Source organism: Notamacropus eugenii, chromosome 5 (genome assembly GCF_028372415.1).
Source record: "Notamacropus eugenii isolate mMacEug1 chromosome 5, mMacEug1.pri_v2, whole genome shotgun sequence".
NCBI classification, from domain to species: Eukaryota; Metazoa; Chordata; class Mammalia; order Diprotodontia; family Macropodidae; genus Notamacropus; species Notamacropus eugenii.
Genome location: NC_092876.1, coordinates 114849619 through 114865444, shown reverse-complemented (window position 1 = coordinate 114865444; position 15826 = coordinate 114849619). Strand labels below are relative to the sequence as shown.

The following is a 15826-nucleotide window of genomic DNA, read 5'->3' as shown; positions in this document are numbered from 1 at the left end:
ACAGTTTTGGAGATGGAAAGGACCTTAGATGTCATTCCCTCACTTTACAGAAGAGGAAACTGAGGCCCAGAGAGGTTAAAAAACTTGTCCACAGTTACATAGCTAGTGAATATCTGGGGCAGGATAAAAACCCATGCCCCTCTGACTCATAATCCTGCAGTCTATATACTATATCACCATTTCCCATTAGATTTTCTAAACTCCTTGAGGACAGTGACAGCCTTTTGCCTCTTTTTGAATTCCCTGTACCTAGCACACTGCCTGGCACATAGCAGATAGTTAACAAATGTTTACTGAATTGGAGTTGAATTTCACTTTTGCATAATTATAAACTGTTGTTTAGTTGTGTCTGTCTCTGTGACCCCATTCAGGGTTTTCTTGGCAAAGACCCTGGAATGGTCTGCCATTTCCTTCTCCAGCTCCTTTTACAGATGAGGAAGCTGAGGCAAACAGGGTCACACAGGTAGTAAGTGTCTGAGATCAGATTTGAATTCAGGAAGATGAGTCTTCCTGACTCCAGGTCCAATGCTCTAATCCACCATACCTCCCTATTATAACTGTTAGGAAACTATTTATCATATAGAAGGTAAACTGTCACTAAATTGTCAAGCTCATAATATCCATCCACTGCCTTCCTGAGATTCCAAGTAGTTTTTGACAATGGGATCATACAGCCAGGCCTTCTCCTTGAAGCCTGGGACTCTGGTGACTCCTCATACTTCTACCAGCCTCTGCCTACCTGAGAAGGGAAAGGATCAGGATGACTCGCCATGCAGCATGGCTCCTGAATGGTAGCTCACAAGGAATAGCTCACATTTATCTAGCGCTCTACACTCTGCAAAGCACATTCCCAGTAACAACTAACTCTGGGAGGAAGCTAGTGTGAATACTGTTATCCTATTATACAGATGACAAAAGTGAGGCAAAGAGTGGTTAAGTGACTTTCCAAGGCCCAACATCTATCAAACGTTGGAGCTAGGACTCCAGCTCAGGTCTTCTGGCCCCCAAACCTGTGCTCTTTCTACCCTGATACGCTGTTATCTCATACCCTGCCCGCTGTCTCCCCTCTGGGACAAAGGACAAGTACATTATTATTTTTTTGGATCCTCTCTTTTCAACTTCTTTTCCTTCTATCCCAAGAAGACCCACAGGAGACAGCAGATTAATTCTTCTTACAAGTATGGGAATAGAAATAATACCAATTGACAGCTAATATTGATAGCACTTAGGACAGCACCTGGCCCGTCGTAGGCATTTAATAAATGTTTATTGTTTGATAGGTTGTGCTTTAAGGTTTATGAAGTGCTGCACATGTGTTATCTCATCTAATAGTGCCACTGGTCTGTAAAAGTCTATACTGGTATAGTACCCTACTAACAGGAGGTCCAAACTTAGACAGTTCTTTAGTTGTTTAGTCTATCTGAAAAACAAAATAAAAAACAAAACATAATAATAACAATACACACTTCATAGCAGTTATCTCAGAGAAATAGAATATGCTATGGTGGGACAGTTTGAAATTGCTACATTCTCCCTAGCATTGTCACTGCAGATAGGTTTAAAAATCCTCCTTTTTGAGCAGAACCAGGAGAACTTTGTACACAGCAACAACCACCGTGGACGAGGAATTTTTCTGGTAGACTTGGTACTTTACTGCAATGCAAGGACTAAAAAAATTCCCAACAGTCTCTTAAAGCAAAATTCCTTCCACATCCAGAGAAAGAACTATGGAATTCAATTACAGAATGAAGCAGATCATTTTCTTTTGTATTATGTTTTGGTTTGTTTTATGATTTCTCTCATTCATGTTAATTCTTCTATGCAACATGACTAAGGTAAAAATGTATTTAATAGGAATGTATGTGTAGAACCTATATAAAATTGTATGCTGTCTCAGGGAGAGAATGGGGAAGGAGGGGGAGGGAGGGGAAAAATCTAAGATATGTGGAAGTGATTGCAGAACACTGAAAACAAATAAAATAAGAAAAAAAAATAAGAAAAAATAAAAATCCTCCTTTTTGCTCTGCGATGGCTTTATTTTTTAAGCAAATACTCAGTAAAACCTCTGTTGGATAAGTACTCTACTACTATGACTTCTTTTTTTTAAAGCTAATCAGGGCTAGGAATGTGGAGTTTGTGGAAAGTACTATAATTATAGAATTACCTGATGGCTGTTTAGGAAGGTTTGGTGTTCCTCTGGTGCCCTGGGTCCTTGGAGTACAAAGTGCAGTTGTTAGCTTGGCAATAGCTAGGGGTGTGGAGATAGAAGGCTCTAGGACTTGAGAGGTTGGTGGAAGGATAGGAAGGGGAAGTACTGTCTTGTCAAGGCAAGTAGGATATTTATTTGATTTTTTTTTAATCTTTCATCATGCAGCAGAGGAGGAAAGGACATGGGAACAAACACACAGCCACTTAAAGAGGCCACAAGTGAAGCCAATAAAAAGAAAAATGCACTGTGTGTGTTTACTTCAAGGAAACCAGACTTTTTTTCTTTCTTGTCCTGGAAGAGCTAGTCTGAGGTGATGTGAAAAGGCCAGGCGGATCAGGGGATCAAGGACCCATCAAGAAACCAAGTTCCAATTGTGTTTGGGTTGGGTTCTCGATACTGTCTTCTAAGAAGGACATTGATAAGCGAATAAGATGGCAACTGAACCAATCGAAGAAATTGATGATGGCTAGCCTGGGAGAAGAGAAGCTGTCTTCAAGTATCTGATGTGTGGACATATGGAAGAGGGGCTGAACTAATTCTGCTTGACCAGAGGGTAGAACTAGGAGCTACAAGTGGAAATTGCAGAAGCCCATTTCAGCTTAAGTTAAGAAAAACTTCGTCTTCCTCCCCTCTGCCCAGCTTATATTCCTATCTCATATTCTACAGAAAAAAATTGAGTCCATTTACATGAGTTCTCCCTTCTCCCCTCATCCTCATCTCCTATCACTTGTGTGTCTTTTGCCTCTATCACCTCCTTTACCTTTGTTTCACATGATGAAGTGACCTTACTCCTTCCAAGGTTAACCCTGCTCAAGCAATCCCATTTCATTTTGTCTCCACCAATAGACTGGCCCTTCTTGTCATCCCCACTCTTTCACTTATTTTCAATGTCTCCATATCTACTGATTCATATCCTGTTTCCTAGAAAATACCCATGTCTCCTCCATCCTAAAAAACTCCCCCTTGATCCTTCCATCCTGGCTATTACCCACTATCTGTTCTGCCATTTGTTAGTTAAACTCCCTGAAAAGATCATCTGAGATATGGTGCCTCTACTTTGTTTCCTTTCACTCATCTTACACACACACACACACACACACACACACACACGCACATGCACATGCACACGCACACACACATGCGCACACATACACACACACACAGAAAGAGGGCACAGGGTAAGCTGAATATGAAGGGAGAATACCTAAAAAATAAAATTTACTGTTGAGTGGAATGTACTAGGACTAAGAGAAAGAGAGAGGTAGAATGTAGCAAATCACCTCACATAAAAGAGTCAAGAAAGCACTTTTACAATGGAGGGGAAGAGGGGAAAGGAAAGGGAATATGTGAGCCTTACTCTAGTGCGATTTGACTTAAGGAGGGAATAACATACACTCAATTGGACAGGAAAATCTATTTTACCCAGCAGGAAGGCAGGGGCAGGGAGGAGGGGATAGGAGAGGGAAAATAATAGAAGACACAGCAAATTGGGGAAAGGGATAATCACAAGCAAACACTATTATGGGGGAAGGACAGGTCAAGGGACAGAATGGAATAAATGGAGGGCAGGACAGAACAGAGGGAAATGTGGTTAGTCTTTCCCAACATAACTATTATGGAAGTGTTTTGCATGGCTACACATGCATGACCTATATTGAACTGCTGTTTTTTTCAATGAGGGTGGGTGGGGAGGGAGGAAGGAAGGGAATATGGAACTCAAAGCTTTAAAAATGAATGTTAAAAATTGTTTTTGTATGCAACTGGAAAATAATTTGTAGAGGTGATGAGGTATAGAAATCTATTTTGCCCTACAGGAAAACAGAGGGGGGGGGGGGGGTAACAGAAGGGAGGACAGACTAGGGGAAGGGGTAGATAGGGTACACAATGTCCTGGGGTGGGGAGAGATGGAGAGAAAATTTGAAATTCAAATTCTTGTGGAAGTGAATTTTTCAGTTGAAAACTGAAAAATAAATTATACATAAAAAACCTAAAGTTTTTTTTAAAAGTACTTACTATGTGCCAGGCACTTTGCTTAGTGCTCGGGGTACAAAGAAAGACATAAACATGATACCTGCACTCCTTCAGCTTACATTGTAAGGGAGAGACAATATGCAAACAACGAGGTACATACAAGATATATTTTGCTGTCGTTTCAGTTTGTTTCAAGTCCAGTGTTTCATGACCCCATTTGGGGTTTTCTTGGCAAAGGTACTGGAGTGGTTTGCTGTATCATTTAACAGGTGAGCAAACTGAGGCAAATAGGGTTCAGTGACTTGACCAGGGTCACACAGCTAGCCAGTGTCTGAAGCTGGATTTGAACTCAGACCTTGCTGACCCTATCCAGATCTTTCTGACTCTAGATCTGGCAATCTATCCACTGTGCCACCTACAGGCCTCATAAGAAATAAACATTACGGATCAAAGGTAATCTCAGAAAGAAGACAGTAATGGGGGAAGGAAGAGGAGGCACTCCAAAGCAAGGGCTGTAATACACCACCTCTCACCGGGCTTTGATATAGGTGATGCTTTCTTATTTATCAAGACCCTAGCTGCACTTCTGTCTCTGATGCGCCGTGTGAACTCAGAAGTCATGAAAAATGAGGTTTGACTCTTGTTTCTAACACTGACTTACTATAATACCTGGTTAAGTCACTTAAGACTCTGAGCCCTCAGGTTCTTCATCTATAAAAGGAAGGCAGTAATACTTATGCTCCTTATCCCACACGGCTGATGTAAGTATCTAACGAAGCATCAGGGATTGGATATTTTGGAATTAGAAGGTGCTATCTAATGCAATTTTGAAAATTATAAGTAGTAGGATCCGTGGTAGTGGTTGCTGTTGTTGTGCAATTAGTCAATGAGCATTTATTAAATGCCTGCTGTGTGCCAGTCAGCCAATAAACGTTTATTGAGCATCTACTCTGTGTCAGGCACTGTGCTAAGTGCTGGGAATACGAAAAAAGGCAAGGGGTATTTCCTGTTCTCAAGGAACGCACAGTCTAATGTACTGGTCCTTATTCTAGGTACAATTCAGATAAACTTGGTTATTTTGTGTCTTGGTGCATGGCAGTTTAGAACCTATAAATGAGAAGGGGAGGTCAAGGAATGCAGTTGCTAGAGAAAGGAAAGAGAAAGCAGAAAGAAATAACAAGAACCAAACACAAGAACTAACATTGTTTAGCCTGGCATCCAAGGCACTTTCAGTTCTTGCTACTCTTATTTTACACATGTGCCACCAGTCACACTAGGATACTAGATTACGAGCCACACCAGAGATCCTCTCTGGTATTCTTTTCTAGTAAGAAAGAAATCATGGCTCTCAGATCCTGTTTACAGAATGAGGGATAGAGAATCCATTGCCTGGAATTTCACTTTTGTATGAGTTTTTTAAGAAATCCTTCAATTTACTGACAATAATGGGATAGGATTATCTACTCTAGAACTATGAGTTTATTCTTCTACACCTCTTTCTATTCCTTGCCTGAAAAACTTCCCCTCTCCATGCTGTGAAGGGCTGCGGCTACCAGCCCCACATCCAAGGGTTGCATTGGGATTGGGGAGTAGTATCCCAAATTCAGATCCTTGAAGGCAGGAGCAGTTCAGTTCGTGTCTTTGGATCCATTGCCTAGCACTTTGGAGGAGCTTAATCAATACTTGTTGGTTGACTAAAAGGGTAGGGACTAGGGCAATGACATGGACGAATGGGTCTGTGAACTGGGCTTTAAAAGACAGGCAGGATTTCAAAGGATAAAGCTGTAGGGTATCCTAAGCCATCACAGAGAAAAATAAGGCCTCTAAGTCCTATGTGATCTGTCTATATTTTATTTTCATTTTCAAGCACTGGGTAGTAAGATCAGGACATTTAAAAAAATGGGAAAAGAGTAACCTATTAGCCACAGATAATCCATCTTCCCAGACAGTAAACTTCCTACAATACATTTTGGCTTTGATCTTCAGAACTGACCTTGTGTGAATGAGAAATCCTCTAAATGATTCAATGTCTCTGGCTACCATATAAGGAGGGTAAATTGCTCAAATTCCTTGCTCCTAGTTCTTAATGTGACCATGGCTTTTCCTGAACACTCATATGAATGGAGGTGGGTTAATTTTAGGCGCTGGATTTAGCAAAAACCGGACACTCAGTCATAAATCCCAGAGGGAGAGCTCTGAGGTTGACTGACTGCCATCATCAGGCAACAAAGGCCTAATTTGGTCAGTTGTCTTTGTTTCCCTGGAGGCTAATATACAGAAAGTCTCCAGTGTCCTTGGGATGCTCGCTGATGTTTCTCTTAGTATCCTCAGACCCCTCCCTCTGGATTTCCATTGCTACCAATCTGGACTTGGTCCTCATCAGCTCAATCAAATTGGTTCAGAGTTGATTATTTCTTGAGTGTCTAAAATGTATAAAACACTACACTGGAAGCTGCATGTGTGTATAGTATGACAAGATAGAGTCCCTGCCCTCATGCAGTTTATAAGCTAGATGGGGAGCTAAGTCATGAAAAGTTAAAGAAACATATGCAAAGGTAACCAACCAAACAGTGACTTATAGAGTCAGAGGATTTGTATTAGGATCTTGGTTCTGGCTTTTACTGGTTGTATGCACATGGGCAGGATGCTTAAATTCTTAAGTCTGTTTCCTCATCTATAAAAATGGGGATCATGATACTTGCAATCTCTCTCCCTCTCGGAACTGTTGTGAGGAAAATATTTTGTAAACCGTAAAAGAATTGTGTCAATGTGATTGAATAGACTTGAACTGAATAGACTGAACTATCAATTGAATCAATCTACAAGTGTTTATACTGCAGTATAAAAGCTATTGAAGAAGTATGTAAGTCTCAAATGAATGATGCAGGTAAACTGAATGGAAAAGAAATCCCAGCAAGATTGAGAAGTCAGGGAAGGTTTCATGGAGGAGATGGCACCTGCACTGAACATCAAAGGAAAACAAGAATTCTGAATGGTGGATGAGAGGAAGGGATGCATTGAAGGTATGGAGAATGGCCTGCACAAATGAACAGAATGGGAAGTGGCATTTTGAGTTTGCAGACAGTTGGCAGTCCAATTTGGCTGAAACATAGGACATGTGAAGGGGAATCATGTGAGATATATCTGGAAAAGTAGATTGGAACCAGATTAAATGTTAAGCTGAGGAGTCTGTATTTTACCTTGGCAGCACTAGAGAGCCACTGAAGATTCTTGAGCAGAATAAAAAAAATGGTCAAAAGATTCTTTTAACAACTGTGTGAAGACCTGACTAGAGAAGGGAGAGAACTGAGGCCGGGTGACCAGTTAGGAGTCTATTACAATGGTTCAGATGAAAGATATTCCCTTCCAGGATAAACCTATCACTTCTAATTTCACCATCATGCTGCTAATTCAAACCTCGATTGATATCACCTCCCTCTGCTTCTTTTCCCTTAGGAGAGGACTGGAAGGTAGAGCACCAAATTCCTCCCAGTCCCTTCCTTTATGGAGGGCAGACAGTGGACTTTTAACACCACTTGCTTTGCATCTGCTGCTCTGTCTGGTTTCAGTCCCATGGAACAAGATATCCTCATGCTGGGCATGTCTCTCCTGGTCTCACTCCCTCCGACCCCCCATGCCTACATGACTTCTTGTCTGTGTTGTTTCTTCCATTAGATTGTAATATGTTCCATGAAGACAAGGACTGTTTTTTTATTCATTGTATCCCCAGTGTTTAGCACCGTGCCTGGCACACAGTTAATGTGCCCTTATTAAATGTTTACTGGATTGGATTAGGTAGATGCAGGCCTTAAATAAACCCATGGCAATATGAATGAAGAGAAAGGGATGGATGTAAAGGCTGCTGTGAGTGTAGAATGCAAAGGATTTGGTAAGTGATCAGATAGGGGAAGTAAGAGATGGAAGTGTCACCCATGACTCTGAGGTTTCAAGCCTGGGTTATTGAGTGGTAAAGACAAAGTCCCTGCTCTCGTGGAACTTACAATCTAACAGATAGATGAGGTACATATAGATATACCTACAATGTCCACTATGACCAGGTAAATATATTAGGACATAGTAAAACAATTCTACGCTCAATGTGAGGTTGAAGGTTGTTGGAGTACCAAGGAAGGTTTCTTCCTCTGCCTTTGTTTTATGATTTTTCCTACTCTGAAAGTGAAAAAGAGTCATGATAGAGATATCCTAACAGCAGGTCTCTCTGTGTTTCTACTCATTACCAATATGTGCATGCTTGTGAAACAAGTTAATTCTAATTTTCTGACAAACAGAAAGATTCCCTTAAGCCAGATGAATTTGTTTGGAGGGCAATAAGACTTTCTCTTCTCCCCACAAGAGGCTTTTTAAAAAGTCCCTGAATGAGTTGGTCATAATAGTCTTTACCTCATTGACACATTTGTTATGGACTGTCTATAATCTCCTTATGTATCATGAGGTAATGCTGAGAGGTTGGGGAGAGAGGCAGAGAATTTGACCTGCAAAGATGACTACTCTCATGGAAGGCCTAATTCATCTTCTGATGTATTCTTCCGGGCTCAGGAGCGACACTGTCCTTATTTATTATAACCCCAAAGTGTGAATGCTTTCCCCACATGTGGTAATGCAATTATGTAGGGCATGAAGGAAACTCGAGTTCCTTTGTGCAAAAAGGCAATTCCAAGGGAAGTGGTGGAAATGGTCCTGCCTGGGAGGTTTTGAAACCAGATGGGCCCAGGTCAGAGCAACAGAAAGTACATTGTTGTGACAAGCCCCACACCAGTCAGGGAAAAGCCTGGATGATGTAAGAGGTCTTTTCCCAACTCAAAGGCCTATGACTCTAGAGTTCCATGTCTGGCGCTACACTCATGCTTGAATAGGGCTCAAAGAAAGCCCCTTCATTCCTGGTGTTTTTTTCTCTCTCTCTCCAGTACAGCATCACAAGTATTATAAAGACCACTGCCGGTGTCCTGAGTTAGGTGCCAGTGTGAGGAGGGTATGGAGATGGGGAAGGTTGAGGTAGATGCTTCATGGTCTCATGGGAAAACCACCCACTGGAATTAGAGACTGAATCAATGAGTTCAAATCTTGCTCATTACTCACACGTATGTGACTTTGAAATTGAGTCAATTTCTCAGAACATCAGCTTTCTTATCTATAGAAATGATAAGGCTGAGTGAGATTGTGTCCAACATCCTTTCTGGCTATAGATTCATCTCTATTAAATCTTTTTAGATTCAATTAAATAAGGATAGGTTTATAGACCTATTAGATTCAAATTCAGTAGGGATAAATCTATAGTCCTGTGGTCTCTCAGAATAACTTCTCTGATAGATGGCTTGTAAAGTTTCTTCTTTAATTGAACAGACTGGTGGGTTTATTCCACAGGGTGAATTTTGGTAGGTTGTTCCTTTCCTCTGTGTAATAATAATAAAATGTTTCACAGCTATAAGGCTCTTTCAGGTTTAAGAAGCACTTTGTTTAGCCTGTGAATTGGTCCTTCAGGTCACAACAAGATGCCACTGTCTTTAATTTTCAAAGGAAAAGAGGTTCCAGCACTCCTTCCACCAATAACTGTGTGGTTTTATATAGGTCACCGAATTTCTCAGACTGATTTTTTATCTGGAAAAGGAGGGTTGGACTAGGTGGTCTCTAGAATGCCCTTCTGGGCTTTAATCTTGAGAAGCAACAGGCAAAGGAAATGGGAATTAGGTTTTTCAAGAGTTATGCTTGTGCTGTCCTGTGCTTTCTGTATGACTCTTCACACAAAGCCCTTCCTACTTTCAATAAAGCCCACCAGCATAAATGGCATTTTTTACTTTAAAAAAAGTATGCCATTAGGGACTCCTAATAAGGAAATTCTCTCTCCCAGTGCAGCTCACCTTGTACTTTGCAACTAAGTCTTAGAAAGTTGCCTGAAGCACCATGAAGTTAAGTGACTTGCTCAGGGTCCCACAGTCAGTAAGAGTCAAAGGTGAGGCTTGAACTCAGATATTCCCTTGGAGGCCAGGTCTCTATCTACCAGACCATGCTGACATTAAACAAAACTAAAGAATGACACATTTAGGTTGGATTCTGTCAGTTACACCTCTCTAATATCTCTCTCATTTGTCCCCTCCATCTCTATAGTCCCACAACCACTATCCCAGTACAGACTCTCATTTTCTGCTGCCTAGACTACTGACCAGTCTCCTAACAATTCTTCTGCATTTCCCTCTCTTCCCTCGCATCACTTCACACAGCAGTCAGGTTAATCTTTCTCATGCACGGATCAGATCACATCACTCCTCTGCTCAGAAATCTTTGGTGGCTCCCTATTGTATCCTCCATAAAGTTCCAAATCCTCTGCCTGACATTCAAACTCCCACTCTCCTCAATCTGGCACCATCCAACCTTTCCTGTCTCAATCTTACATCACTCTGCTTCAGCCAGACTGTACTTCTCTCTACCCCACCCATGCACAGCATGTCTGTGCCTCTGTTTCTGCTCACACTGTTTCTTGTGTCCTGAATGCCTATCCTCCCTCACTTCTTTTCTCTTTGGATCCCTACTCATCCTTTAACAGGCAACCCAAACACTGGTGACCTGAACAGCCCACCCTCATTCAAAACAAAGTCAAGTGCAAGTCATGTCATCATTTCTCTGATGGCATGGTCTTCTTTGGCAACGAAGGATGAACACAACAACAAAGGTGATGCCCTTTATAATGGCTTTGCTGAGTCCCCTGGTCCAGAATGGCCTTCCTCTGTTTAGCGTGGACAACAGGACTTTGTTATGAATCTCATTTATCATGTACCATTTTACTACTACTACGGCTGCTGCTGCTGTTAGTGCTGCTGCTGCTACTACTGCTACTACTACCACCACCATCTCAACTACTACTAGCTAGCTAGCATTTATGTAGTGCATTAAGTTTTACAAAATGCTTTACATACATTATCTCATTTGATCCTTAAAACAAGGATTATCCCCATTTTGCAGATAAGGAAACAGGATGAGAGAGATTAAGTGACTTGCTCAGGATCATACATCTAATAAACATGTGAGGTATGATTTGAATTCAGGTTTTCCTAGCTCCAAGTCCAGTACTCTATCCACTGTGGATGGTGTTGCCCCAAATACTTTATAGTTAATTGTGTTTGCCTTATCCCCCTACTAGGTATAAGTTCTATGAGAGCAAAGAGTACGGTTTCTCTGTGCTCTCAGTGTCTACCACAGAGCTCTGGACACAGCAAGTTCTTATTGTTGTTACGGCCCCTACTATAGCTGGGAGGATGCTATGGAGATTCCGCTGTGTGGGGAGAAGAGTTGTCTCCATTTATACTCTTATTCTCTACTTTATTGGGTTTCTGACCAAGTCCACAATGATGCAGAATATTGCCCAGCTTCTGTTACCAGGCTCAGCAGGTGGTGATTAGGAGAAGAGTTTTGCGAGAGTACTTTAGAAGTAGTGGAACCAAATTCCTTCAGGGTTGGGAGTGGGGGAGGGGGGCAGGAGTGAGTGTGTAAGTAATACTGGGCATGATCATCAAATTTTCAGATGATACAAACCTGACTGAGCTACTGAGAACACTGGATGATGCTGAATTAGGATCCAAAGGATTACTGTAATGTTCCCCACCCACTAATAGTCCTCAGGTGGAGCTCATTAAGGGAAGCTTGCTTAGGGGGGGGGGCTTGTTGTTTGAAAGCTGTTACATCTTTTGGTCATTTGACACTGAAGCACGTGGGTTGTGATGCCTTCTGGATCTATATATACTCTGAGGTGAGGTTTTGCTTTGGGGCTCACTCGCTGGAAGAATGCATGATTAGATGTTGGTGCTTCTCTCTCTGGTAACTATGTATGTATGTAATGGTCAGATAGGTGGAACTGTCTGATGATCTGTGATGTATGTACTGCATGTGGTCAGATGGTTAGAAGCCCTGTGTGTTGGTCTTTATGCTCACTTTCTCTGCTTGTATTTTCTATGCTCACTTCTTTCTCTGTGATTAAAGTAGAATTGTTAACCCTTTTAAAGCTGTATTTCCTTTAAGAAAAGCAGATCCAAGAACCTGTGCTAGCAGGTCATCCTGGGTATACTAAGGTATTTGTTATTACAAGTACTGGGCTAAATTTGAGTATGAAATTTAAAAACATGAAATTAAGACTACGAATGTGAAGTCTTATACTTGGCTACCAAAAATCAACTTCACAAGTGTAAGATAGAGGAGGTATAGTAAACAGCAGTTCTGAAAAGATGTGGGGGATTTTGGCGAACAAGGTCGATTTGAGTTAGAAGAGTGAATGTAGCTGAAAAAACTACATTAAGAGAGGCATAGCTTCCAGGAATGAGGAAGTGATGGTCTCACTGTATTCTGCTCTTACCAGACCTCATCTGGAGACATGTTTAAGAAAGATGTCAATAAGCTGGAGAGTATTCAGCAGAGGGCTACCAAACTGGTGAAGGGCCTTGAAATTATGTCACATGAAATGCAGTTGAAAGAACGGGGGATTTTTAGCTTAGGGAAAAGAAGACTGGAGGGTAGGATAGCATTTGAAGGGCTATCATGAAGAAGTTTAGGCTTGCAGAGTGCAGAAGCAATGGGTAAAAATTGTAGAGGAAAATTTAGATGTCAGAAAAAACTTCCTAACAATTAGAGCTGCCCCAAGGTGGAATGGGATCTCTTAAGAGATGGCAGCTTCACCTTGTCTTTTAGCAAAGGATGGATGCTTACCTTCTGAGTATGTCATAAAAGATTCTTTTGATGTAAGTATTAGATTAGATGACAATGAAGGTCCTTGTCAACTCTCAAATTCTGAGATTTGATTGTCATAACAGCGGAAACTAGGAGTTGGAAGGAAACTCAAAGGTAACGTAATATAACCTCCTTATTGGACAAATAAGAAAATTATAACTCAGGGAGCATCTTGTTCAAGGCTATACAAGTAAGTCAAAGAGCCTGGATTTAAACATAAGTTTTAAGTCCAAATCCAATACTTCTTCCACTGAACAGCTTCATTCATTCATTCATTCACTGGTGGAACTTGGCTTTGATAGTTAAAGTAGGATCAGTGGGTAGAAAGGGAGGTTTCAACCCCATAAAAGGAAGAATTTTCTAACAATTAGAGTCTTTGAAAAATGGAATAGGCTAACTTAAATGGTAGTTACCTGTCACTGGAAGTCCTGAAAGTTCTATGATGTATTGTAGAGAGGATTAGTGTTTCATGTAGGGAATAGATGAGATGGTTTTTCAGAGTTTTTCTAGCTATATCACTCTATCATCTATCAATTCACTGCTTCATTGAATTCCCCACACTCAAAGGGACCTTCAAGGGCAACTAGTATAAACACTTTGCTTGAAATCAAGAGAAGTGGTACGCTATGGGGAACAAAATACAGTGGAGACAGATGTCCCAAGGTACAGATGGTTCCACCACACTGTTGAAATGGCATGCTACTGACCGAACCTGCTTCACTATAGTTTCCTCAACTATAAAATAAGGGACTCAGATTAGACAATCTTTCCTTTAGTTCTAACACTATATGGGTCTATGATTCCATGACTTTCTGCCCAGAAGACAGTAGCAAGGAAATTAAGCGGAAAACTGTGTGTTCATCCTTCATTGCCAAAGAAGACCATGCCATCAGAAAAATGACATGACTTGCACTTGACTTTGGGTTTTTTTTTTTTTTGAGTGAGGGAGGGCTGTACAAGGTCACCAGCCTCACTTCTCCTTCAGAGCCATCTGAATCCAGTGACCAGATAGTCATCAGGATGACTGGAGATGACCCAGGATGAAGCAATTGGGGTTAAGTGACTTGCCCAAGGTCACACAGATAGTAAGTGTCAAGTGTCTGAGGTGAGATTTGAACTTGGGTGGTCCTGACTCCTGCACTGGTGCTCTATCTACTGCACCACCCAGCTGCCCAAGTGGAAAACTAAAGGCCAAGTGATGGAAGAATGTGATCATTACTTGAACTGACTACAGCTCCTATATCCACTACAAGTCATGAAACTACGTTGAGTGCTATAATCATCATCTATCTCTGCCCCTCTTCACATTGCAAGTGTGGAAACTGAAGCTCAGTGAGAGAAAATTACTTGTCCAAGGTTACACAACTAGGCAGTGACAGACCCCACTTGAACCCACATCTTCTGAATTTTAGAGTATTCTTTCCACCACAATGAAGTCTGAGATTAGAATGATTATGAACAAAGGTAATAACACCTGAGTTTATATTATGCTTTAAGTTTTACAAAATGCTTTACAATGTTTCATTTTATTCTCTTAATCTTGTGAGGCATATGCTGTTATTAGACTTTTTTTTTTTTTTTAACAGATGAGAAAACTGAGGCTCAGAACGATTGAGTTTCTTGCCCCTGGTTATGAACACAGCCATGTCAGAGATGGATTTGAACTCATTTTCCTCTTGGCTCCAACTCCAGTGCTTTTTCTACAATACCACATTGGCCCTTCTATGTCTTAAAGCAATCCCTAAATGGCTAGCCATCTAGGAATGAGAAATTATTTTAATAGGATGTTTGGAAAGATACACTGATCCTGAAACCGGAACTCAAACAATTCCCATGGTTTTTCCTTAAAATACATTCCCTCTAACCCTAGAGTTTCTGACTCACTCCCCAGGCATTTTATTTTGTTATCATTAAACTCTTGGGAGCCCTTGGTGTGACTAGTGGGTTCTCCATCCATGGTAACTAGGATAAACATCTGTTTTATATTATTCATAAGTCAGAACAATGAATTTTCAATAAATCATCTTTACTAAATCAGACACATTCCACTCTACTGATGTATGTTCCTCACTAGGGTACGTTCTATGACTGGCTGGGCTTCTGTGCAACTGTGAACTGGTTTTCATGACAAATGAGAAAAAGTTTCTCATATCCTAGTTTATTTAACCTCTTTACATGAAGAGCAAGGACTTCTCTGTAGGGAATGATGGAATTGCTACTGACTCATTCAACAGATAAATGACAGCCCTTCCAAACCCCTGAAAAGTGCTGTGGGGTATTAAGAGGTCCCCAAACACCAAAATTCACAGAATTTCAATGCACCACAGGCTCACCTAATCCAACCCATACTTGACCAAGAATTTCCTCTTCAACATCTCTCACACATAGGATGCTTCTACTTGAACATCTCCATTACCAAATGCAATAGCATGTGAACTACTTGGGAAAGATTGTCTTTGCCTTTCTTTGTATCTTCAGTGCTCAGAACGGTGTCTGTCACATAAGTGCTCAATAAATGCTTGTTGATTTACTTGTAAAAATATTATATGTTATATTGTTAAAGTGTTATATGCAGAACTTATATTATTATGTCAATGCCTGACAAATCATTATTCAGTCTCCTTTAGTCAAACTCAAATAGAAATGGTGACCATCAAACTGTACATAAGAATCCCTATGGACCATGTGCTCACTTAGTTTTAAAATGTTATATTACCATGTTTTACGGTATTTTTAATTTGTTTTGTTAGATATTTCCTAATTACATTTTAATCTGGTTAGTTCAGGCTGAATTTGGTAGTGCTGTGGAATACATGCAACTTGTGGGCCATATTTCTGACACCTGCTCAAGATCACCTCTGCTATTGGGAAATTCACTACTACTTTTGGACAGCTTTAATCACTAGGTGATTTTTC

The 15826-nt window shown here is 40.8% G+C and overlaps 2 protein-coding genes across 3 annotated transcripts in view; one reads left to right on the top strand and one right to left on the bottom strand.

The window, feature by feature from the left end:
- Positions 1 to 15826, bottom strand: part of ME3 (malic enzyme 3) — a 326185-nt gene that overhangs the window by 56168 nt on the left and 254191 nt on the right. The window lies entirely within an intron of this gene.
- The window catches only part of LOC140505058 (uncharacterized), a 31663-nt gene continuing 27690 nt past the window's right edge, over positions 11854 to 15826 (top strand). The window contains exon 1 of the mRNA XM_072610621.1: positions 11854 to 11939. The gene's annotated coding sequence lies outside the window, so the exon portion shown is untranslated. The remainder of the gene's footprint in view (positions 11940 to 15826) is intronic.